The 27,599-nt window shown below is 41.5% G+C and overlaps 1 long non-coding RNA gene across 11 annotated transcripts in view; it reads right to left on the reverse strand.

Moving 5' to 3' along the window:
* LOC137217021 (uncharacterized) overlaps positions 1 to 27,599 on the reverse strand; it is an 87,284-nt gene that overhangs the window by 23,507 nt on the left and 36,178 nt on the right. For 2 of the 11 annotated variants that reach the window (XR_010939984.1, XR_010939978.1), the window contains exon 7: positions 4,539 to 4,742. The exons of 6 other annotated variants lie outside the window; for them this stretch is intronic. This is a non-coding gene — a long non-coding RNA (uncharacterized lncRNA). 3 more of the 11 variants (XR_010939987.1, XR_010939985.1, XR_010939983.1) reach the window with 3 other exon arrangements.

Here is a 27,599-nt window from a genome sequence, read left to right on the forward strand (position 1 = left end):
GTGCTTGGAGATGACGAGAGAGGGAGGAAAGTGCTCTGGATACCCTAGTTGTATGCTGAGGCAAGAGTTTGAAGGCTCTCTTCTCTGTAGTCCTCATCCGCTAGGTGGCCTGACCCTAACTCTGGAATCGTTAAAGAAAGCAAGACAGGACACATAATGAGGAAGCTCAGATGAGGCATGGGATGCTGCCTGTGAAGAACAGGCCTTTCTGGGATTTGAGAGTGAAACAATCATGAGTAGGAGGACACACTGGGCACTCAGGAGACAGGAACTCGTGGTGGGCAAAGGGCACCGAAGACAAACTTGATCTGCTTCACAAGTCTGTCTAGAGCTGGGCCAAGTGAGCTCAAAAAGTAAGGGGCAAGAGATGGTAGGAAGGAAAAGATATCTGCCCACCTATCATTTATTTACTCATTTAGCACATGAGATGTTTAAAGAACTGTGAGAGACAGCTGAAGGAGCTACAGAAAAGAAAGTAATACAGTTCCTGCCCTCAAGCAGTCTGTAATCCCAAGGGAATCCAAGGCTGTGCAGAACTTATGCCTTGTTGCTAAGATATAGAACAGTGAGAGAAATGGGAAAATGTCCTTCTCTAGACCCGCCACACCTTCTCCCCAGCACTACTACTATCCCTGGGGGGCAGGTTAGATCAGTCTTCTCTGGAAAGTTCCCTCTCAGTCTTACAACTCTACTTCTTCTAAGAGGCTGCAGAATCAGCATTTGTTTCGTTTTGTTTTGTTTTTTTGGCCACACCGCACGTATTGCAGGATCTTAGTTCCCCGACCAGGGATTGAACCTGCGCCCTTGGCGGTGAAAGTGCGGAGTCCTAACCACTGGACCGCCAGGGAATTCCCAGAATCAGCGTTTTCAAGCATGGTCTAGGAATCCTCTAGATTTTACAAAGAATGCAGGAATATTCTTTCAAAAGATTTCCCTATGTGTTTCTAGTTCATTGGAAAATAAAAAGTTAAATTTATATTCAATTTTTCAACAACTTACTGTGGTGGTTAAGTTATGTGTCAACTTGACTGGGCTAAAGGGTGCCCAGATTAAACATCGTTTCTGGGTGTGTCTATGAGGGTGTTTCCGGATGAGATGAGCATTTGAATTGGTGGACTCAGTAAAGTAGACTGCCCTCCCCAACGTAGGCATCATCCAATCCATTGAGGACCTGAATAGAACACAAGGTGGAATGAAGAATTCGCCCGTTTTGCTTCTTGTCTGCCTGAATGAGCTGGGACATTGATCTTCTTTCCTTGTAGTGAGATTTTATACCATTGGCTTACCTGGTTGTCAGGCCTCCAGAATTGGACTGGAATTCATCCATTCTCTAAGAATTATACCACTGGCTTTCCTGGGTCTCCAGTTTGCAGATGGCAGATCTTGGGACTTCTCACTTCCGTAATATTGTGAACCAATTCCTCATTATATTATATTATATACACACACACATCTATCATCCATCTATCTATCTATCTATCTATCTATCTATCTATCTATCTATCTATCTATCTATCATCTATCTGTCCTACTGGTTCTGTTTCTCTGGAGTACCCTGACTAATATGTTTACTCATTGTATAAAGTAGTGTTATTCAAACTTTTTTTTCTTATTAGGAGTTGAATTCATTTTGCAAACAAAGTTCACAGAGAATATCCACACATAAAACATAAAACAGAACAATTCTGACTAAGGTAGGGTGAGGTCCAAAGCTTTCACTTCACAGCTCTTTCATCCATTACTGATAATAACTCTCAGCAAACTAGGAATAGAAGGGAACTTCATCAACCTGATAAAAAGCATCTATGAAGAACCTATACCTAACATCATACTTAATGGTGAAAGACTGAGTGCTTTTCCTATAAGAAGATCAGTAACAAATCAAGATGTCCATTCTCACTCTTTATATTCAGCACTGTACTAGAGGTTCTGGCCAAAGCATTTGGTCAAGAAAAGATGTGCAAAACCTGTATGCTGAAAACTATAAAGCTTTGCTGGGAGAAATTAAATAAAATCTAAATAGTGATATTTATACCTTATTCATGGGTCAGAAGACTCAATATTGTTGAGATAACAATTCTTCCCAAATTGATTTACAAATTCAATATAATCCCTTTCAAATTCCCAGCAGGAATTTTTATAGAAAATCACAAGCTGATTCTAAAATTCATATGTAAATGCAAATGACCTAGAATTGTCAAAGCAACTTTGAGAGAAGAACACATTTGGGAGGTTAACACTACCTGATTTTGAGAGGTATTATAGGAAATTCCCTGGCAGTCCAGTGGTTAGGACTTGGCACTTTCACTGGCGGGGCCCGGGTTCAATCCCTGATCAGGGAACCAAGAGCCTGCAAGCCATGTGCGTGGTGCAGCAAAAAAAAAAAAAAAAAAAAAAAAGTATTATAAAGCTACACTATAATCAAGACAGTGTGGGACTGATGTCCAAACAGAAAAATATATTAATGGAAGAGAACAGAGAGCCCAGAAATATACTCACACAAATATAGACAACTGATTTTTTTTTTTACAAAGGTGTAAAGGCAGTTCATTAGAAAAAGAATAACCTTTTCAGAAAATGGTCCTGGAAATACTAGATATTCATATGCAAAAAATAACTTGGATTAATATCTTGCACCATACACAAAATGGATCACAGTATTAAATACAAAAACTAAAACTGCAAAATTTCTTGAAGAAAATTTAGGAGAAAAATCTCATGACCTTGGGTTAGGCAATGATTTCTTAGATATGACACCAAAAGCATAAGCCATTAAAAACAAATTGATAAGTTAGACTTCACAAAAATTAAAAACTTTTGTTCTTTGAAAAACACTGTTAAGATAATGAGAATGACAATTCATAGACTGGAAGAAAATGTTTGCAAAGCATATATCTGATAAAGGATTTGTATCCAGAATATATAAAATACTCTAAAAACTCAAAAATAAAAATAGACAACCCAATCAATATAAAATGGGCAAAAGATGTGAATAGACACTTCACCAAAGAAGATATTCAGATGGCAAATAAGCACATGAAAAGAGTTTCAACATCACTGATCGTTAGGTAAATGCAAGGTAAAACCAAAATAAAAAGCACTACACATCAATTTGAATGGGTAAAATTAAAAAGAATTGTCATAGCAAGTGTTGCTGAGGATGCCAATAAACTGGAACTCTATCACATGGCTGGCAGTAATATAAACGGTACCACTTTGTAAAACAGTTTGGTAGTTTTTTAAAAAGTTTAACATACACCTATGAAATGATTCAGCCACTCCTCTCATCGATATGTACCCAAGAGAAAAGAAAACATTATCCATAGAAAGTCTTGTACACAAATGTTCATAAAAGCTTTACTTGCAATAGCTAAAAACTGGAAATCCAAACATCCATCAACAGGTGTATGGGTAACCAATTAGTTGTATATATACCCACACAGTGAAATATTACTCAGCAAAAAAAATAAGGAATGAACTATTGATATATGCAACAACATGGGTGAATCTCAAAATAATTATGCTCAACAAAGGAAGCTGGAAAAAAGATGTATGAGTCAATGTATGATTCAAATATAAATTCTAAAAAATGCAAACTAACCTAAAATGACAGAAAACAGATCAGTGATTGCCTGGAGACAGAGGGGAAGGAGGGATTACAGAGGGCACTTGGGAACTTTGCGGTATGTTCACCATCTTGACTGGGCTGATGGTTTCATAGGTGTATACAAATGTCAAAACTTAATTATATGCTTTGAACATGTGCAGTTTACTGTATGTCAGTTATACCCCAACAAAGCTGTTGAAAAGAATTGACTCACATAAATATACCCACTGATTTTTTATAAAGATGAAAAAGCAATTCAGTGGAGCGTGAGGAAAGACTAAGGTCTGATGCCTATGGCCAATAAAAACACAATGAGCCCTTTTGGGATTCAGATTATTACTTACACGGAGAACGAAAGGAAGAGTAGCCAATGTACCAGCAACCCATGCTCCCTGTCCTACATACCGGAAAGGCGTGACCACAAAACAAAAAGTGCCTCCCAGCCTCTTGTGTTCCAAGTGGATCACAAGGAGTTCTGCTAAGACTCAGATAAATACAGGTCAAGCCTTTGCCTATGTGATCAATTTCACCAGACTGCCATGACAGAGCTGTTCCCCTACACAGAAAAGCCGCAGATCCTGAGTCTTGAACGGGCTTCCCTGGGCAAAGTTATTCCACACCTGTAGTTCACTGATAGAGAGAAAGCACATCCTTGTGTGGCTTCAGATGGTTCAGATGACCTCTCTGAACTCTACTGAATGCATATATTTTTCCTATCACTTTTGGTCTGTATCCTTTGATGTAATAAACCTTAGCTGCGAGTAAAGCCTGCTATTGAGTCTTGTGAGTCCATCCAGTGAACCATTGAACCTCGATGGTTATGGGACCCCAGAAACATGGTTATTTTTTTCAATAAATGGTGCTGGTAAAATTGGACATCCATAGGCAGAAGTATAATATAATAAACCTAGAACAAAACCTCATAACTTACATAAAAATTGACCCAGGGGCTTCCCTGGTGGCGCAGTGGTTGAGAGTCCGCCTGCCGATGCAGGGGACACGGGTTCGTGCCCCAGTCCGGGAACATCCTGCATGCCGCGGAGCGGCTGGGCCCGTGAGCCATGGCCGCTGAGCCTGCGCGTCTGGAGCCTGTGCTCCGCAACGGGAGAGGCCACAACAGTGAGAGGCCCGTGTACTGCAAAAAAAAAAAAAAAAAAAAAAAAAAGACTCAAATTGGATCACAGATTTAAATGTAAAATTATAAAATTTTAGAATGAAACATAGCAGAAAATATTCATGACCTAGGGTTAGGTGAAGAATTCTTACACATGACACTAAAAGCACAATACATAAAAGAAAAAAATCACTAAATTGAACTTCCTTAGGATGAAAAAGTTTTGCTCTGTGAAAAACCCTGTTAAGAGGATAAAAAGACAAACTATGGACTGGGAGAATATATTTGCAGATCACATCTCTAACAAAGGATTTGTCTACAGAATATATCAAGAGCTCTTAAAACTCAACTGTAAGAAACCAACCACCCAAATTTTTAATGGGAAAAGACTTGAACAGATACTTCACCAGAGATGATATACAGATGGCAAATAAATGCATGAAAAGATGTCCAACATCACTAGTCGTTGGGCAAACACAAATAAGAACACACTGAGATGAGACTACATACCTATTCAAATGGTTAAAATTAAGCACTGATAACACCAAATGTTGATAGGGATGCCGATAAACTGGATCGTGTTATCACTGTTGGTCAGAATGAAACACGGTACAGCCACTCTGGAAATCATTCTGACAATTAAACACAGAGTTACCTACGACCCAGCAATCACACTCCTGGGCATTTATCCCAGAGAAATGAAAACTTAGGCCCACACAGAAACCTATACTCAAATGCTCACACAACTTGAAACCTGAAAACAAACCAAATGTCCTTCAACAGGTGAGTGGTTAAACACATTGTGGTACATCCATACTATGGAATATTATTCAGCAATAAGAAGGAACAAACCACTGATATACCCAACAACTTGGATGGCTCTTAAGGGCATTATGCTGAGTGAAAAAAGAAAAGCCAATTTCAAAACATTACATACTATAGGATGACATTTATATAACATTCTTTTTCTTAAGGAATTATCTATTTTTTTAAATTTTATATTATAGTTGATTAACAATGTTGTGATAGTTTCAGGTGTACAGCAAAGTAATTCAGTTATACATATACATGTCTCTATTCTTTTTCAAATTCTTATCCCACTTAGGTTGTTACATAATATTGAGCGGAGTTCCCTGTGCTATACAGTAGGTCCTTGTTGGTTATCCACTTTAGATACAGCAGTGTGTACATGTCAATCCCAGACTCCCTAACTATCTCTTCTCCCCACCCTTCCCCCCGGTGACCCTAAGTTCCTTCTCTAGATCTGTGAGTCTGTTTCTGTTTTATAAGTTCATTTGTATCATTTCTCTTTAGATTCCATTTATAAGTGATATCATATATTTCTCTTTCTCTGTCTGACTTACTTCACGCAGTATGACAATCTCTAGGTCCATCCATGTTGCTGCAAATGGCATTATTTCATTCTTTTTAATGGCTGAGTAATATTCCATTGTATATATGTGCCACATCTTCTTTATCCATTCCTCTGTCAATGGACATCTAGGTTGCTTCCATGTCTTGGCTATTGTAAATAGTGCTGCAATGAACATTGGGGTGCATGTAACTTTTTGAATTATGGTTTTCTCTGGATATATGCCCAGGAGTGGGTTGCAGGATCATATGGTAGCTCTATTTTTAGTTTTTTAAGGAACCTCCATACTGTTCTCCATAGTGGCAGCACCAATTTACATTCCCACCAACAGTGTAGGAGGGTTCCCTTCTCTCCACACCCTCTCCAGCATTTATTGTTCGTGGATTTTTTGATGATAGCCATTTTGACTGGTGTGAGGTGATATCTCATTGTAATTTTAATTTGCAATTCTCTAATAATTAACGATGCTGAATGTCTATTCATGTGCCTCTTGGCCACCTGTATGTCTTTTTTGGAGAAATGTCTATTTAGGTCTTCTGCCCACTTTTTGATTGGGTTGTTTGTTTTGATGATATTGAGCTGCATGAGCTGTTTGTAAATTCTGGAGACTAATCCCTTGTCGGTCACGTCATTTGCAAATATTTTCTCCCAGTCTGTGGCTTGCCTTTTTGTTTTGGTTATGGTTTCCTTTGCAGTGCAAAAGCTTTTGAGTTTAATTAGGTCCCATTTTTTTATTTTTGTTTTTATTTCCATTACCCTGGGACAAAATTGTAGAGATGGAGAACATATAAGTGGTTGCCAGGGGCTCAGTGTAGGGGAGGGGAGAAGTAACAATAAAGGGGCAGCATGAGGAATATCCTTTGTAGTGATGGAAGAGTTCTGTCTCTTGACTGTGGTGGTGAAGTGGTTATACAGATCTGTACAAGCAATAAAATGCCATATAATCACAAAGACATACCAAGAAATAAGTGCATATAAAAGCTGGGGAAATCTGATTAGGGTCTGTAATCTACTTAACTGTGTTGTGCCAATTAATTTTCTGGTTTTGACAATGACTAAAATCATGGAAGATGTCACTAATGGGGGAAGCCGGGTGGTAGGTACATAGAACCTCTCTGTAGTATTTTTTGCAACTTCTTGTGAGTGCACAGTTTTTTCCAAATAAAAAGTTACAAATTGATACTCAATTCAGTTATTAGAATTATGTATGTTTGGAACAACGTGAGCTGGTGAATCTATATTTTCAACTCTAAATTTTATGAAATCTAAGGCAGATCAAGTATTTCTGGTGAAATTTACCCTCCAAATTGAAATGTGCTGTAAGTGTAAAATACACACCAGACTTCAAAGACTTCATATAAAAATATCTCAATAATTTTTATAGTGATCATATGCTAAAATGAAAGCAGATCAGATTGGGTTATACACAATATATCATTAAAATTAATTTCACCATTTCTTTTTACTTTTTTAAAATGTGGCTACTAGAGAATTAAAGACTAGTATTCACATTATATTTTTATTGGCTAGGGCTTCTCTAAGGTTTCACAAAGGTAAAAACTGCAGGAAGCAGCTATTACCCTTAGGCAGCAGGGCAGGCGGCAGGGGGCAGGGGGAGAGAAGTGGTTGAATTACTAAAACTTGGGAGACGGGGTCCCTGGAGCTAAACCTCAGACTTCTGAAAAGGGGGCACTTGCCAACTGGTACTGAGACCTCTGAGCTTGGAGGAAGGTCCCTGTGGTGCTGGACCCAGATTTCTGAAGAGGGAGGCACAAGGTGGTTGGTGGTGTCTCTCAGCAGACACAATGAAGCTGATTCGTCCAAATGGTGGAAAAACTGCAACCAGATTCAGCTGATGCTATAGGAAGGCACTGCTGTTTCCAGGGTGACGACGCAAGGCTATGGTGATACAGGAACCACAAGCAGACAGGAAAACCCACGGTAAGCAAACAGGTAGGAGTAAGTCTCTTCCTTCTCCAGCTTTGCTGTCTCCCTCTACTGCCCCCTATTAGCAGAACCTAACATAGAGTCAGCCAACAAAGCAGAGACGTGGTTTGTAGTGCCCTACTGCCAGCATCACAAAGCAGGGTCTGGAGGTTTGGAGCTGAGACAAGAAATTAGTAACTGCCACAGTACAACTGTGACAAAGTCACTTAGCTAGCCTCCAAATATCTGTATTGCCCTTCCATCATGCTTGAGTTGTGGTTGGGAAGTGGCTCTGTAGACAGGAACTACCATTTCTCAGTTCCCTGTGCATCTAGGTGGGGCCTTTCCGACAAATCTTCTCCCACGGAATGTTGGTGGAAGGGGTGTGGGTGACATTGAGGCCAGTCTAAGAAGCTCACATGCCTTCTCTACTCTTTCTCTTTTCCCATCTACTGGCTGGTTGCCAGCATCCAGGGTGACCTTGGATGCCAAATGTTGAAACTGACAGAGCTAATGTTACCTTAATGGATACATAATTCTGCAAACACCATGTCTTGGCCCCTAGGTAGAAGGGGACATTGTATCCTTAGTTGCCATGCGATTGCCAAGGAGGTTTTTAAATCTACCAGCAGGGAGTTCACAAATGCTTAACAAAACTCTACTCCCATGAAGCCATATTTCATATAAGAAGAAATATTCATTTTACCTTTTGAACTTAAAGATTATTTAGCTGGGAAAATGGATACTCTTCTCAAGAGTTTTAGAGAATTTATTCATGCATTCTAAACTGGAGAGTACTTACTTAGCATTGATAATGCTTCTGGTATAATATTGCAATTATGTTATAGCACACTGTTAAACTTGTTCAGAAAATCTGTGTGATTTTAGGTAAAATACACATTCAGGAGGAGGGGATGAGGATGAATTCTAGCACCTCTCTTCACCAGAAGTGTTTTGTTTTTTAAATGATTCATATGCCAAATTATTAACAAGCGGTCATCTTCAGTCTCCAATTAAAGTCATATGTTAACACACAGATTTGAACTTCCACCAACCCCTTCATTCAACACAGGTGTAAAGGGAATGGCTAAGGGAATGGCCCTTAGGCACCAATGTTATACTGTATAAACTATAATCAGAATTCTCTCAGATATGCAGGCTAGATTCAAGGAGATGAAGGAAGGAGGATCTTTCTGGGCTAGTCAAAGAGAACAGTTGCTTGAAAACCTTCCATGCATTATAAGAGGAAGCCTGGAACCTCCGCAACAGTGTCATAAGATTGCCTTAAATTCCTTTTTAGATTGTTACAAAGTTTAGAATTTCGACCTTCAAATTTTGAAGAAACTGGTTAAATATGTTTTTAGAAAGGCAACCAGCAACCTCTCGTGAAATTCATGTTGAGTGTTGGCTAAAGAGGCCAAAGAGAATGGAAGGAAGACCTGTACTAGTGTCTCCACGAGTACATTTTAATAATAGTATCTCAGTAACTTACATTTGATGGGTATTTGTAAGCTTTCACTGACTCCTCCCACCAGCTCCGTGTGGTAGTCTGATTATATATCTATCTCTGTCTAACTGGCAAGAAAATGGTCTAAAAAAGGTTTACACGAACTGCCCACCATTATGGGACAAAACGGTGGTAGAACCAGGATCAGAGATCGTAGCTCTTCACTTCTGGCCCAGTGCACTTTCCTAGAGGGAACATTTCCGATCTCTGTGTTTCTGGAACCTCTGTGGTTTATTTCTGACCACCTGGACAGAAAAAGAGAGGGGAATTCCAGGCTTTGCTCTAAGCATGAAACCTCTAGCCTCGCCTCTAGCTTATTACAGGCGCTGTGTGCTCTGGCTCGTGCCCAAGCCCTCTTCCTCAACTCGGGGAAGCCCTTGCCATCGAAACTCTACCAGCCCTTCACCATCCGGCTGGAGACCTTCTCCAGGCGGCCTCTCCTGACCAACCCACACTCCAGTCATTATTCCCTTAGCACTTGAGAATCCAGAACATTCAGCTAGTTGGACGTTTTTGTGTGTTAGGTGGTGGGGTTCTTCTAAAAAAGAGAAAAATGACAACATAACAATCAAAGGTTTAATCAAACTGCCAGATTATAGGCTATGACCAGGATTAATACTGATGAAATAAAAATTCACATTGTAAGTCAAGAAAAATGTAAACATAAAATTTTTCTCTACCCTCTGGCCTCCTCCCTCCCCTCCAGTGTGCACCGTGTATCTGCATTATCCACCAACCAGACCTCCCCAATGGCAGAAATACCTGCTCAACCATAAAGAGCAATGTTCTCCTGGTACCAGCAAGATCCCTTCTTAGGAGACAACATTCCTCCTTAATCTTGTAAGAGGCCACAATGATACACTACCCGGTAACTCCTTAGGGGATAACGTTCCTTCTTAACCCTGTAAGGGGTCACAATGACCCACGACTTTGTACATGCAGATCTGAATTGTGTAAACTATCAATACGTCTGATGTATAACCCTTTGTCTCAAAAATGGATATAACTGTGCTTTGACCTCTAATGGGCAGAACAGTTCTCAGAGCTCTCTGAGAGACTGTCTCCCAGGTTATAATCCTCAGGTTGGCTTGAATAAAATTTTCCACTCCGTTCATAGACTATTGATTTTTTTTTCATCAACAATATGAATTCAGATTAATTTCTTCCACTTTGTCTCTCTACTTAAAATTCTGAAAAGTGATTGGTCTAGAGATCTTGCAAGATCCGCATGGAAGAAAGAATCGGTGGTCGTTAGACTGTCCTCCTTTACGGAGGAGAGTGGGTTCAGATACTGTAGAAAGATTGGCCACCTGAACCCAAATGAGGTTTCTCCTTAGCCCTAAGTTAACCAAAAGATTCTGCCTTAGGAGCTTCCATTCCCTTAGTATTCTGGGGATGGGGGCGTGTATTATTACCTGGATGTGATATATATGTTTATTTTAGCTTTTCAAGTAGCATCTTCTACTGTTCTTGGGTGCAAAAAGATGGGTACTTAATTGATACCTGAGACATTTCCTGTCACAACATTATCCAAAGGTGACTTGAGTATGTCTGATAACTATATTTTTCATTCATTTGCCAAGTGAAATTTATAACAGAAGGGATCAAAGCTCTGGGATACTGGGAAGGAAATTTGCATCTCTGACTGAAAAGGTCAGAGGTCCTATGAGAATGGATAGCCCTGGGGAGTTCCGAAGCCCTTGTTCTAAGAAAAGGAAACTAAATGGAGTTCTCTTTCATTCTGAAGGATGATGAGATGACTTGGGATAACAAGACTCACTTTAAAGTGATGAGCTATCCTATTTGAGCTTTAGCTATAGTAAAACTAATGGCTGCAAGGACCAGAATGATATGCTTATTAGTTATATGACTGGAGAGCTCCAGGGCTATCTACCCTTCGGAGGTAAAACTCTTATGGGTGCCCCAGCAAAGTGAGGTGGCACATCCTGCTTAACTCCAGGGGACCATTTCTGAAGTCGTACACACGAAGATATACTTCAGATATCTCTGTCAGTCTGAAGGTTTCCACAATAGTTCAGTTCAACTAGTATTTCTCAAATGTCTATTTTCCAAGCACTGTGGTAGTTGCTAGAGATGCAGAGGTAATAATAACTGGTTGTGATAGTCAAGCATTACCAAGACTTTTTTGTTTTGCTTCATTTTTTACTGTCAGACCCACTGCTAAATGCTTTAGATACATAATCTCATTTCATTCTTTCCATTGCCCTGTGAGGTATTCGATTCCCACTTTACACATAAGGAAAAGGAAGAATAGAAAGGTTAAATAATTTGCCTAAGGTTACACAGCTAGTACAGAGCAGAGGTGGGACTTAACCCCAGGTATGTCTAATTCCAAACTTCATGATCTAACCACTATACCATACTTCAGAGACTACTGAGCTTTAATACCCTGATGGCGAAGCAGCAGACACATACCCAAAGAAAGAATTTCAAATTGTTATGCTAAATGATGAGCTAGAGGTATGCGTACCGTGCTATGGAAATACAGAGCATAGCATACGGATTTCTGTAAGCACAGACTCTGGAGCCAGACAGCCTGGGTTTGAAGTGTGACTTTGCCACTTATCAATTATGTGAATTTGGACAAGTTAAACCTCTATGTGCCTCAGTTTCCTCATTTGAAAAGAGGGATAATAATAGAACCTAATTCATAGAGTTGTCATTAGGATGAAAAGGACTTAGAATAGTTCCTGGCACATAATAAGTGCTATTCATATGTTAAATAAAATAAACAAGCTTAACTCTGAATCAGGTTCCAGGGAAGGCTTCTTGAAAGGGCTGATGCCTGAATTGAGTCACAGAGGATAAGTTAGAGTTAGCCAGGGGAAGGAAAGTGGGAAAGGTGGGCTAGGCAGGTGGGGAGAGTGTCATTGGTGGGGCTTCACTAAAAGCAGCTTGGTAATTCTAGACTACAGTGTAAAGTGCAGAAGAGAAAGTGGTAAGGGGCAGGTCTGACAAGGCCTTGTATGTCACTTGAAGGACTGTGGACTTGATTTTATAGGCAACAGGGAACCATGAAAGAGAAGGGTTTTATGCAGGGGAACAATATGGACAGATGTACATGGGAGGGGAGATTTGTTATATAGCCTGAAATTTACTTTAAAAACACTCAGCACAGGGACTTCCCTGGCGGTCCAGTGGTTAATACTCCGCGCCTCCACTGCAGGGGGTGAGGGTTCGATCCCTGGTCCGGGAACTAAGATGCTGCATGCGTCCCGGCCAAAAAACAAACAAACAAACACAAACAAAACCTCATCACAGACAGTGTGAGACACACACACACCTATATGTGTACATGAACATACATACATATACTCTAGGGACAGTTAATATCTGAAGCATCTCAAAGAGGAACACACTCTAGCAGTGCTTAGTGTGCACCTGGAAGACTCTAATTATGAGTCCACACTCCAGATGCAGCTACTGGAAAGCTTCAACCAGTCTACCTAAATCTACAGTAGAGGGTTTGCTCATTTCTGTAGTGGATATTACTGTGAGAAAACCGTAATTCAAAAAGAGTCATGGACCACAATGTTCATTGCAGCTCTATTTACAATAGCCAGGACATGGAAGCAACCTACATGTCCATCGACAGATGAATGAATAAAGAAGATGTGGGACATATATACAATGGAATATTACTCAGCCATAAAAAGGAACAAAATTGAGTTATTTGTAGTGAGGTGGATGGACCTAGAGTCTGTCATACAGAGTGAAGTAAGTCAGAAAGAGAAAGACAAATACCATATGCTAACACATATATATGGAATCTAAAAAAAAAAAAATTGCTTCTGAAGAACCTAGGGGCAGGACAGGAATAAAGACGCAGATGTAGAGAATGGACTTGAGGACATGAAGAGGGGGAAGGGTAAGCTGGGACAAAGTGACAGAGTGGCATGGACATATATACACTACCAAACGTAAAATATATAGCTAGTGGGAAGCAGCCGCATAGCACAGGGAGATTAGCTCCGTGCTTTGTGACCACCTAGAGGGGTGGGATAGGGAGGGTGGGAGGGAGGGAGACGCAAGAGGGAAGAGATATGGCAACATATGTATATGTATAACTGATTCACTTTGTTATAAAGCAGAAACTAGCACACCATTGTAAAGCAATTATACTCCAATAAAGATGTTAAAAATATATATATAGAAACAAACTTTCACTGGTTAAATAAACAGTGTTCCAGATTTATGGACTGACACTTTTGTCTGCCCGTGCATGAATGGGGCCTAAAACACTGGTGATCCCAGAGTGGCATTCTAGGTCTAGGAATCCATTGGGTCCTGCCTCCTGACACTTAATGGATGAGTCTGTTACCTGATCTGACCAGAAGTTTAGGTAAAATGCTACTGCTGGACAATTGTTAAATGTGCTTCAGGTGAACCTTTCCTGCGTGGGGCTTCATGGATCTCACGAGGACAGGTGGCAGGACTATGTCTAACTGCTAATAAATGTGTGCTTGGCAGAATTGGGTCAAAGTCCTGTTTTCAGTGGAACATACCACCTGGTATGGAGATTGTGAGGGATGAGAACTACAACCCACAGCTATCTCTAGTCACTGGAATCTACTGATCTTCACTGGAAAGTACCTGACGCTGTGAGAGACTAAACTGACTTAGATCAGTTTGCAACAGAATTAAACGGGGGCAAGTATGGAGGCAGGGAGATGGGTTAGGAGGAGACTGCAGCAAGTGGTTCCATCACTAGAGGATGAACATCTAAACTAGGGCAGTGACAGTGAGGAAGAAGAAAAGAGAATGGAGACAAGAAATATTTCCGAGGTCAAATCAGCAGGCCTTGGTGATCCATTGGATGGTAAGGTCCAGCGGCAGTTTGTGATAACCTGCAGGTTTCTTGTTTGAGTAACTGGGTAGACATTGGTGACATTCACTGATGTAGGGGCAGTATAATAACCAGACGAAAAGAGAGTTTGGGGTAGGGGCAGGAGGAAGCATTTTAATTATGCTTTGGATACTCTGGGCTTAACACCCACACGGAGATGTCCAGCAAGCATCTGGGTAATATAAGCCTGAAGCTCAGGGGAAAGCCAGGGCTGGAAATGTAGATGGGAAGTCATCAGCACACAAGGGCTGCAGAATACTTCAAAAGTGGATGGATCCTCAGCTACCATAATACAAAGGCAGTAGATGATGTTTAAAAAGTGTTTGACAAGAAATAGCAGAATGTGGAAAACGGCATGGAGGTTCCTCAAAAAAAGCAAACACAGAATTACCATATGATCCAGCAATTCCATTTCTGGGCATATACGCAAAAAAATGACAGCAGAGACTCAAACAGATATTATACACTTGTGTTCATAGCAGCATGTTTGTAATAGCCAAAGATGGAAATAGCTCAAATGTCCATCAATGAATGAATGGATAAACAAAATATGATGTTGTGTGTGTGTGTATAAAATACAATATTATTCATCCTTAAAAAGGAATGAAATTGTGATATATATATATAACAACTCAGACAACCCTTGAAGACGTTTGCTAAGTGAAATAAGCCAGACACCAGAGGACAAATATTGTTCGATTCCATTTATATGATGTACCTCGAATAGTCAAGCTCATAGTGACAAGACCTAGAACAGTGGTTACCAGGGGCTGGCGAGGAAGGGAATGAGAAGTTATTGTTTAATGGATACAGAATTTCAGTCTGAGATGATGAAAAACTTCTGTAGCTGGATAATGCTGATGATTGTACAACCATGTGAATGTACTTAATGCCACTGTACACTTAAAATTACTTAAAATGGTAAATCTTGTGCAACGTATATTTTACCAAAAGAAAAAGAAATAGCAGGGGCTTCCCTGGTGGCGCAGTGGTTGAGAGTCCGCCTGCCGATGCAGGGGACACGGGTTCGTGCCCCGGTCTGGGAAGATCCCACATGCCACGGAGCAGTTGGGACCATGAGCCATGGCCGCTGAGCCTGCGCGTCCAGAGCCTGTGTTCCGCAACGGGAGAGGCCGCAACAGTGAGAGGCCCATGTACCGCAAAAAAAAAAAAAAGAAAGAAAGAAATAGCAGGATAATCCTATTCTTTTAAATGACTGATGTAAACACCTTAAGAAACACTTCGAAGAGTGACTGCTGGAAAGGGGTGGGCATAGGGTCTTCTACTTATCACTATAAGCCTTTGGTACGCTTTTATTTCTTAACTGCATGCATGTATTACATTGAATAAAAACATTTTAAACTAAAAAGAAGAAGTGGATGAGATCACTGAGGGTGAGGTTGGGGAGTTCGTGGAAGAAGAGGTACCTTAGGGTAAAGGTTGCAAGAAACAATAACCCATTAAAATAAGGTAAGGAAAAGAGAGGGTTATTACAGGGATACGGGGAATCACGCAGAAACGTAGTCCAGTAAGCACAGCAGCACCTCACAGAAACTCCAAAGTCGTCTGGGTGCCGCCTCCTGTGCTCGCTCTCATCACTCCCGTCTCCCTCCGATTCCTCTCACGACTCTTCCCCTCTCTCTCCTCCTCTGTCTGCTACCCCGCATCTCTCTCCGGCTCATGATCTCTTCCTTGGTTCTCAGGGAGTGTTGCTTTTATCTCCCACACCTGCTCCTCTGCCTGGCAGTGTCTTCTAGTCACTCATCCACTCCCACAGCCACAACTGTAGCATCAGCCCCTGAGCCTGTGCGACCTCTCAGCCTGGTTCCCTGCGGTCCGCGTCCTCCATCTCACCGCATTCCTGGGGGAGAGAATGGACTCCCGCAGATACGGTGTCCACTTCCCATTAGATAGCCATCCCTAGGCCCATTAGCTGTGTCCCCGGCTTTACCATCCCTTCCTGAGAGATGACAGGTTGGGAAGTATTGTAGTAAAGGAGATTTAAGCTGGGTGTGAACCCAAGATATAACTACTATCAACTAAGATCCTTGAGGAACAGAGGAGTAGGAGAATCTGGAGAAGAAAAACCAGGGAAAAGAGAGTTTCAAGCAGGTGGATGGTTGAGCTGTGTTAAATGCTGCAGAGCCAGAGCCCTTAAAGACCAAAAGGTGTCCGCTGAGTTTGGCATTGGGGTGAACGAAAAGGAAGGATTGAGAACATCAAGTACAGACCATTCTTTCAAGAGGCTTGGCTGACAAGGGGATAGCTGAGGGGGGGACACAGGTTGAAAAGATTTTTCTTTTTATCAAAACGAAACAGAGGTTTTGTTGTGGTTACAAATGCAGCCGGGTAGAAGGGAAGAGCAAAGAATTGTGAAGAGAGGAACAGGTGAAAAGGTGGGTGTTGAACTGAAGAAGGGATACATTATCTGCTGAGATAGGTAGAACATCCTGAGAACTGCAGTTGTAGCTTTTCAATTCTGAGTCAGTCTTCTATTTGCCATACAGACCAACCCTAACCGTGGAGCTACTCTGAAGAGAAGAAGAGGGCCAAGGGCAGAACCCAGAATGCCAACACTTAATGCAAGCGAGGGTCGACTCCAGATCTGATCATCCAGGGTGAATACTTAGTTTGGGTCTAGCTTTTCCTACTACTGTACGGCTCTGGATCCCTTCTTAACACCTAATTGGCTTCATGCCCCAGGAATGCAACTAATAACTTTTACAAATCATAATTCGAAAGGAAAGTATATAGCAATAAAGTCACATATCACATTCTGGAAAGAGGACAGGAATGGGAATCATGAGAGCTGCTGCCTTCCCTCTCTGGGTCTCTGTCTCCCTGTGTGTAAAAGTGAAGGGCCTCAGTTGTTTCTATGGCTCCTCCGGTTGGAACACTCTGATTCTTCGACTTCCGGCTTATCTCTACTTCTCTTGTAGCTGTATCAATGCTCTCCTACATTAATACAAATGGGTGGAAGCTGACCACATTCTTTTTCAAGCTCGTGATAACAGGAAAAAAACCTGAAGAACGTGGACAATCACAAAATATGATAAGTAAAAGAAAAGGAGAGTCAAAAGGAAAAAATATGATTGGCCTCTTGCTACTAATGCCAGTGCCCAGGGACTTCCCTGGTGGCGCAGTGGTTAAGAATCTGCCTGCCAGTGCAGGGGACACGGGTTCAAGCCCTGGTCCAGGAAGATCCCACATGCCGTGGACCAACTAAGCCTGTGCGCCACAACTACTGAGCCTACACTCTAGAGCCCGCGAGCCACAACTACTGAGCCCGTGCACCACAACTACTGAAGCCCGCATGCCCTAGAGCCTGCACACCGCAACTGTTGAGCCCACGTGCTCTAGGGCCCTCATGCTGCAACTACTGAGGCCGCATGCCGCAACTACTGAAGCCCGTGCGCCTAGAGCCTGTGCTCCGCAACAAGAGAAGCCACCGCAATGAGAAGCCCGCACGCCGCAACGAAGAGTAGCCCCCGCTTGCTGCAACTAGAGAAAGCCCGCTCACAGCAATGAAGACCCAACGCAGCCAAAAATAAATTAAAAAAAAAAGAATTCACAGTCACTTAAAAATAGATAAATAAATAAAAAGTAATGTCAGCACCCAGCTGTGCAACAGTAAGTCTGTGTTCCCTTGAGATCAAATCAATGGCTCAGAAGTGGAAAACTCAAACCACTTTTTTTCTCTGGTCGAATCAAGATTTCCTACTCCATATAAAATAAAAATTTAAAAATAAGGAAGAAAAAATCAAAATCTACTCCCTATCCCTGTTAACTTTTCAGGAGATAGTGAATATTTTCCTCTCTTCATAACACCCCTCACAGTTGTCATAAGCATTAAGAATATTTTAATACACGTAAAAGAAAGGGTGTTTACTGTTCTCAATTCACCAACTATTCCTACCAAACTTTCAGAACTTCATTGCGAGGGGGAAATTAGACTAGGGACAGTGTGCCCTGCCCACCTTCTCCCACACTGCCAGCTAGGAACAATTTACCAGTGTCAACGCCTAGGTTCCTCACTCCTATTCTGAAGTTTAAAAATACTTTAAGAGTGGGATTGTGAGGAAAGAGCATGCTGTCGTTTCTACAAAAAGATGGTAGAACTGATTTGTGTGTAAATCATATCCTTTCAGTTCTTTTTCCAGGGTCGAGGATGGGATTATTCATTCTCGTCTACACCCTCTCACCCTCTAGTGACCAAATGGCTTTCATTTGTGCCCAAGTGGCCAGGGATAGAGGTAAAAGCAATGGCCAAGAAATTAACCTGTTCATTTATATCAGACCCAGGAGCATGAATCAATCACACACGCCTGGAACCTCACCACCATGAGATAATTAGCGTGCAGCCCCACAGGCGGGCAGGGTAGAGAGAATGAACAACTGAAGTGGAAAATCAGATGAACAAAAACGTAGGGGAGGTTGAAAATGTTCATGCCTCAACATGAAAGTCTCCGATTGCACCAGCTCTAAAGATGCATTTCTTTCCCATTCGCATTCGAGTCTCAAACATTTAACTAGCTTCCTAGGTGAGCTTTATTTCTGTTATTTCTCAGAAAGCACTTCCTCTGTGACTATTACTTTGCCAAGGTTTGGACTATCTTACTGCTCAGTTCTCCCACTCCCTGGGCCACACCTCAGCACACCTGCTTGGAGCACGGGGGCCGTGGCCAGAAGCCCTCAGGAAGGCCACTGCGCCTGCCCCAGTGCCTCTGCGGTCCATCTGTTGCTCCCCTTACTTAACCACGGGCTGCTGTCATTATACGGTTTGAATCTGTTACAAACCACGATGACAAACTGCACTTTAGATTATTCCTTTGCTGTTTTAAACATCCTTTTGATGCACTAAGAGCCACTTACATATACATAAAATAAGCAGCTGTCTCTTTTATGAACCATCAGATTGAAAATGTGTCAACTCAAGCACAGTCTACCAATTTACCAATTGTTGGCCTATGGCTAATTAACAGAAATGAGCTATGTTACTGGCAGACACACCGACCGTTACTTCATTAATTGTACATGTCTGTGTGTGGCGGGAAGTTGTAAAATAACACTGGTGAAGAAGACCAGGGCCCTGGTTCACCCCGGGGCAGAAGGGGCGTTCGCTTCCTAAATGCAGTGTGCAAGGGTTGTCCTACTGCCCTCAGTGCCAGGGTAAGCCCAGCCACTGAGACTGACTCCCTTCCCTCACAGGAACCGGACTCGATTCACCCCACCACCTGAAGTCTCCGATACTTGGCAGTCAATCCCTTTACAGGTAGGACTTCAAGAGTGGCCTGCCTTTGGGGAGAAGGATAAAAGGCTATAAACACAAAAGAAGGGGAAACTGAATAAAAAAGAAAGCTCTCCTTCGATCAGAAGGTGCCTTTCTCCTTAGTTAAGTACACTGGATTCATAAACACTTTTATTGAATTGGGTTTCAGAGCTTTTACTTAGTGTTGACTTACTAGGTAGATGACAGCAACAAACAAGGCATCCTTAAAACGTTACCTTCTAGGCAACTGTACTCATTCCTGTGCATGGGACTGGTTCTAGAATCGCACGGAAGTTCCTGGGCAAGAAGCATATGTCTAGAAGTCCACTGGCCACTGCTGTCCTGGTAGGTTTCTCAAGTGGTGAGAGAAGTGATTTGGGAACAGTTCAGGCAGTCAGGGGTGCTGCTTTCTGGTTTTAGACCTCTATAATGCTTGTTTAGAAATTATTACTTACTTCTTGCCTCTCTACTTTTTTTTTTCACCAGAAGAAACAGATTAAGGACTGGATAAGAGAAACGTTAATAACTGTCAGTCATTTGACCAAAGGTGATTTCATTGTACACAGATTACACTGTTGCTACACTATTACAAAGCCTGCTTAGAGAACTAATCAACAAAATTGGAGAGCAATTCTTAAGTAAAAAGGGATCTTAAAATGAACTACCGAGAGATACAACAATGTGATGAATCGCAAAGACATGATGCTGAGTGAGAGAAGCCAGTTTCAAAGTTACCTACCGTATGATTCCATTTCTATGACTTTCTCAAAAAGGCCAAACTACAGTGATGGAGAACACATCAGTGGTTGCCAGGGTTTGGGGGCGGGGGTTGTGTGTGTACCTACAAAGGGGCAGCATGAGGGAGTTTGGGGGGATGAATCCAGATACAGTCTGTATCCTGACTGTGGTGGTGATTACATGAAACTATACATGTGTTAAAATTCATAGAACTGTATACCAATAAAATCAATTTTTCTATATATTAACTTAAAAACTAATATTAAGGGAAAATGCACTTTTCCCATTGTTTGTTTGGTCCTCTGTGAAATCAAGTTTCGCCTCTAAAATCAAGTGCTAAGTTCAAGATGCTCCAGGTCTGAAGAACAGGCATGAAAAGGGCTCTTCGGAAAAGATCATAAAAACCCTCTGAGCTCCTCCTAAGGAAGGTGTTGAATCTAAGAAGGCGGCGGAGCATATGTTTGGAGGTGTTGGGTGAGCAATGGAATGGGGTTTGCAGCCCATCACCCACAGCTTCTCATTCCCCCTCAGAGTTCCTCTTGGGGTTTGAGCCCACTGGCTGACTGACCAGGGTTAGGGGTGGCGACTGTTCACCATACAGAGTTAACAGGCCCATTCAGGCCTCACATATTGGCTCCATGAACAATCATCAGGCCAGTGATTCCTACTTTAGAAGGGCTAGGGTGGGGACAGGTTGGAGATACCCTATTTTGATTTCCTGGTGTGGCCCTCTGATGTGAAGACATATAGCAAATGCTTGCTTTTTCATGGAAGTGATTTGCAATTAAATTTGGTTACTGAGAATTTCCAGAAGGTGAACAATACCTGCCTGGATTATCAGAGGCTCCCGAAGGGGCTGCATCCCCAGGTTGGGGGAGCCACTGTTCTTTATAACTATCTAGTCTGTAGCCAGATGGCCAACTAGTTCCATGCCCGCGCAACGAGCCACATTCCTTAGCCCAGCTTCTGGCAAAATGTTCAAGGGCTCAATTTTTTGTCTTCATCTTTTTTTTAATTGAACTTTTTATTTTGAGATCATTGTAGAGTCACATGCAATTGTAGGAAATAATGCAGCGAGATACCACATACTCTTTAATCCAGTTTCCCGAAGGGGTAACATCTCGTCAAACTGTAGTATAACATTACAATCAAGGTATTGACACTGCTGTGAACTGTTGATCTTGCCCAGAGTTCCCCAGCTTTACTTTGTAAACATTTGTTTGTATGTGTCTGTGTATTTAGTCATATGCAATTTTATCGCATGTGTAGGTTCATGTATCCACCGACTCGATCAGAACTGTACTATCACCAAAAGGATTCTTCCTCTGCAGCCACACTCACCTTCCATCTGCCCCATTCCCTAACCACCGGCACCCCCTAACCTGTTCCCCATCGCTATGTTTTTTGTCATTTCAATAGTATTATATAAATAATCATATAGTATTGTAATCTTTTAAGACTGGCTTTTTCTCACTCAGGAGGATTCCTGGGAGATTTATTCAAGTTATCACATGAACCGATACCCCATTTCTTTTTCTTGCTGAGTAGTATTCCATGGCACGGATGTCCTACAGTTTATTTAACCATTAATCTGTTGAAGAATACATGTGTGAGTGATTCAGTTTCTCTGCATCCTCACCAGCATTTGGTGTCACTATTTTTTATTTTAGCTATTCTGAGAGGTGTGTAGTAATACCTCACTGTGGTTTTGATTTGCACTTTCCTGATGACTTACGGTGTTGAGCATCCTTTCATGCCTTATTTGCCATCTGTATATCCTCTTTAGTGAAATGTCTGTTCATATCTTTTGCCCATTTTCTAACAGGATTGTTTGAGTTTCCAGAGTTCTTTATGTATTCTAGATAAAAATCTTTTCTCAGATATGTAGTTTGCAAATATTTTCTCCATTCTGTAGCTCATAATTAATAGGATCTTTCATAGAACAAAACTTTGTAATTTTGATGAAATCCAAATAATAGCTTTTCCTTTTATGGATCATGCTTATGGTGTCAAGCCTAAGAACACTCTGCTGAGCCCCAGCCCATGAAGATTTTCTCCTGTGGGCTTTTTTTCTACAAGTTTTATAGTTTTACACTTTAAGTCTGTGATCCATTTGGAGTTAATCTTTGTATACGGTGTGCTGTTTAGATCAACGTTCACTTATTTTGCCTATGGATGTCAATTGCTCCTGCACTATCTGTTGAAAAGGCTACCCTTCCTCCACTGAACTGCTTTTACACCTTTGTCAAAAATCAATTGAACAAATTTGTGTGAGTTTATTTCCGGGTTCTCTATTCTGTTCCATTTATCAGTGTGTCTCCCTTCCACTACTACCATACTAGCTTGATTACTGTCGCTATATAGTAAGCCTTTACACTGGTTTATTCTTTCAAAAAGTTTATTCTTTATAAAAATCATTTTAACTAGGTCCTTTGCCTTTCCATATAAAAAAATTTGGGGGGTGGGGGGAGCTACACCACGTGGCTTGCGGGATCTCAGTTCCCCGACCAGGGATGAACCCATAGCCATAGCAGTGAAAGCCCAGGATCCTAACCACTAGGCCACCAGGGAACTCCCTCCATAGAAATTTTATAATAAGCCTATCTATATCTACAAAAATCCTTGCTTGGGTTTTGATAGAGATTTCATTAACCTATAAATCAACTTGGGGAGAACTGACATCTTAGTATGTTAATTGAGTTTTCCAATCTATGAACACGGTCAGTCTCTCAAATTACTAATGTCTTAAGTTCTTTCATCGGTGTTTTGTAATTTTCAGCATACAATTCCTGTACCTGTTTCGTTAAGTTTATACCTAAATATTTCATTTTCTTTGGAGCACTTATAAAAGGTGTTATTGTTTTTTTTAGATTTCCAGTTACTATATAGAAATGTAATGGATTTTTGTGTGTTGCTCTTGTATCATACGGCCTTGCTGAATTCCATTATTAGTTCTAGAAGGGTTTTTTTTTTAAGATTTCTTGTGATTTTGTATGCAGATGATCAAGTTTTCTGCAAATAGAAACAGTTTTACTTTGTTCTTTCTAATCTGTATATTTTAAAGTTTCTTTTTCTTGCCTTGTTTCACTATCTAGAACTTCCAATAAAATGTTGAATAGAAGTGATAAGAGCAGACATGCTTGCCTTGTTCCAATCTTAAGAGCGAAAGCATTCAGTCTTTCACCATTAAGTATAATGTTAGCTGTATGTTTTTTGTAGATGTTCTTTACATAGTTAAGGAAGTTCCCCTCTAATTCCTAGCGTACTGAGAGTTTTTATCACGAATAAATGTTGAATTTTATCAAATGTGTTTTTCTGTGCCAATTGATACGGGCATATGATTTTTGTTTAGTCTTTTGATATGGCAGACTATCTTGACTGATTTTTGAAATATTGAACCAGGCTTGTATACCTTGAATAAATCCCACTTGGTCATGGTGTATAATTCTTTCATACATTGTTGGTTTCATTTTGCTAATGTTTTGTTGAAGATTTTTCTAAGTTCATGAGATACTTGTCTATAGTTTTCTCCCTTTTCTGCACTGCCTTTGTCTGGTTTTGCTATCTTTCTGGGACTCTGATATGAATGTTGGATCTTTTGTTATTTCCCACAGGTTTCTGAGGCTCTATTTTTTTCCAGTCTATTTTCTCTCTGCTGCTCAGATTAAGTTCTATTGGTTTATCCTCAAGCTCACTGATTCTATCATCTGTCATCTCCACTATACCACTGAGCCTATACAGCAAGTTTTGAATTTCTATTACTGTATTCTTCAGTTCTATAATTTCTGTTTGGTTCTTCTGTATAACTTGTTTTTCCTTTGCTCAGACTTTCTTTTTCATTTGTTTCAAGAGATGTTGCAATTGCTTACTGAAGCATTTTTGTGATGCTGCATTAAAATCCTTGTCAGATAATTCTAACAACTGATTCATCTCGTTATTGATGTCAGTTGATTGATTGTCTTTTCTCATTCAAGTTGTGATTTTCTGGTTCTTGGTATGATGGGTGATTTTTCATTGTATTCTGGACATTTCGGCTACTATGTTAGGAGACTATTTAAATCTTTTATTTTAGCAGGCAGTCAATGTTTAGGTTTAGCACACAAGTCCTAGCCTACTTTTGTGGGCTGTGATTTCAGTGACGATTTAGTTTTCAGAGCCTCTGTGGTGCAGTTTTGTTCTGATTGGTTACCGTGGTGCTGATGGGGCCCTCACTGGTCCCTGCTGGTGTTGCCTGAGGGAGCAGAAGGTGCTTTACCAGGCTGCGTTGCCTGGATGTCTCTAGGTGGAGGAAGTGAGTCTCTAGTCTGTGGAAACAACAAATCTTCCCTGGCTTTGCTTACTCTGGTGGAACCCCACACACACACTTGCCAGTGCTGTATGCCCTCCTGGTATCTCTTTTGGGGAGAGGGGATCCTTAAGACCATGGAGACAATGGCTTCCTGAGCCAGACTACTTGTTGTAGTGGGATTTCCTCTTGATGGTGCCCTGGTTGCACAGTATCTTTTGGTGGCGGGGGGGGGAGTCTCTGGCCTGGTGGGAAAGGAAAGCACTTTCCCTGGCTGCTTCTTGTCAGTGGGGCTCCCTGTTAGACTCCCTTTGCTGGAGTTGCCATGCTCACTTGGTGTTGTCAGCAGGACTCCCATTCAAACCAGAGGGAGAAGCAGCCCATCTGAGCCACTGTTGCTAGGTTGGCAGCTGGGAAATGCTGGGCCTGGGTCGCCTTCTTCTGTTGGGTAGTAAGTCATAAGGCTACCATAGCGTTCCTCCAGTCCTGGAATTCCTAACCATTCTACCGTCCTCTTTACATCTTCTAGAATTCTCCTTTGGTTGCCTCTTGAATTATTTCTAGGATTCATAATTATACTTAGCTGTGAGGAGCAAGGAGAAATGAGTCTATGCCATCTTGTCCAGACTGGAAGTCGAAGACCAATTTTGCACTGGTTTCTGCTGCTGCTTCTCCTGGGAATGACTCAGGCTTTCATCTGCCACCCTTTCCTTGGCAAAGAGAAGCTCAGGAGGCTTTGCTTTGGTTAATATAACAAGCTCCCAGTTTGGGGGGGTTTGTTTGTGTGTATGTGTGTGTGTTGTTTGTTTTTAAGGAAGGCTGGCAGAGATCAGCCCTGAAGGAGCAACTGTGTTACAGTGGGGTAAACACTCTTGATAGGACGCTGAGTCAGCTGTGGATCTGCCTTGCCTGTAAGATACTCCTGTGCCACTGTACTCACAGGATCAGATTTTGAGGAGTCAGAACAACCAAAGTTTGGTATTTCCAGACAGGATGGAGGCAGAAAATAAGATTTTAAAATATTCTCCTTCCTTTGCATAAAACCTTGGCATATCAGTGTGTGGCATACTCTGTGTAGCACTGGTCCTCAAGGAAAACAAGATGCCACTGGAGAACACTGCCTGTTATGGTAGGCTGAATCATGATTCCCCAAAGATGTCCACATCCTAACCCCTGGGATCTGTGGAAATGTTACCTTACATGGTAAAAGGGACTTTGCAGGGGTGATTAAGTTAAGGATTTAAGAGGGGGACATTATCGTGGATTATCCAGGTGGGCCTATTCTAATTACAGAGTCCATATAAGAGACAGACAGGAGGGTCAGAGTTAGAGGAGGCAATGTGAAGCAGAGGTCAGACAGTGAGAGAGAGGTCTGAAGATGCTACGTGCTGGCTTTGAAGATGGAGGAAGGGGCCAGGAGCCAAGGAATGCAGGTGGCTTCTGGAAGCTAAAATATGGCGGATTTTTTTAAAAAAAAAAATTTATTTATTTATTTATGGCTGCCTTGAGTCTTTGTTGCTGTGCACGGGCTTTCTCCAATTGCCTTGAGCAGGGGCTACTCTTCGCTGCAGTGCGCGGGCTTCTTACTGCGGTGGCTTCTCTTGTTGCGGAACGCGGGCTCCATGTGTGCGGGCTTCAGTAGTTGTGGCTCGTGGGCTCTAGAGCGCAGGCCCAGTAGTTGTGGTGCGTGGCCTTAGTTGCTCCGCGGCATGTGGGATCTTCCTGGACCAGGGCTCGAACCCGTGTCCCCTGCACTGTCAGGAAGATTCTTAACCACTGCGCCACCAGGGAAGTCCCAAAATGGCTTATTTTAAACTTCTGATCTCCACAACTGTAAGATACTAAATTTGTGTTGTATTAAGCCATGAAGTTTGTGGTAATTTGTTATAGCAGCAACAGGAACTAAGACACTGACAGAGGGCAAGTGACATGATCAGGGTAGGAGGCCAGGGGGTATCGCAGAGTAGTAGGAACATGGCTACTGCACAAGGACATGCTGAAAACATGCGACTTCAATCTGGAAAGGGGAAACCTGAGAGGAGACTGATTCGAAGTCTAGACCACTGCTGAAAAACAGAACTTTCTGTGATGATGGGAATGTTGTGCACCTGCATTCTCCAGTACGGTAGCCACTAGCCACACGTGACTACTGAGAACTTGAAATGTGGCTAGTACTACTGATTTACTCAATTAATTTATATTTAAATTGTAAAAGCTTCATGTACCTAGTGGCTACTTGTATTGGACAGAGCAGGTCTCTACCATTAAAAAGAGTGTGGATAAGGTAAATACAAACTTATTCATTAAATCCTGCAATGCTAGAAAACTAGCCCCAAATAGCTATATCATATTAAAGAAGCACCGACACTTCTCTGGAGATCAGATTTCTCATAACCTCTGCCATAATATAACCACAAACCTAGAAAAGAAAAAAACATCTAAACAGCATGTCACATGGCCATCATAAAATCCATGAACTTCACAGGAGGTGTATGGGGTCAGTCCTTGGTCAAACACCTGTACATTAGAAGAACCTAGAATACGCTGATCTCAGCCTCTGACACCAAAAAGAGTAAAGCTGGAAAGTAAACGAGATAGAATTTCAAAAGCACAGAAATCTGGGACCCATTTAATAGGGAAAGACATATTCTTACATGCCTCAAAGGTCCAGGGCAAAAGCAGATGGTCATAATGGCCATTCTGAGTCACAAAGGAAGGTTATATTATGTTCTGAATTATCTGTTAAAGAAGACAAACAGTGAATGATGTAATCTTTTTTTTTAACATTTATATGGGAGTATAATTGCTTCACAATGGTGTGTTAGTTTCTGCTTTATAACAAAGTGAATCAGCTATACATATACATATATCCCCATATCCCCTCCCTCTTGCGTCTCCCTCCCACCCTCCCTAT

The sequence above is a fragment of the Pseudorca crassidens genome, chromosome X (genome assembly GCF_039906515.1).
Source record: "Pseudorca crassidens isolate mPseCra1 chromosome X, mPseCra1.hap1, whole genome shotgun sequence".
Classification (NCBI taxonomy): Eukaryota; Metazoa; Chordata; class Mammalia; order Artiodactyla; family Delphinidae; genus Pseudorca; species Pseudorca crassidens.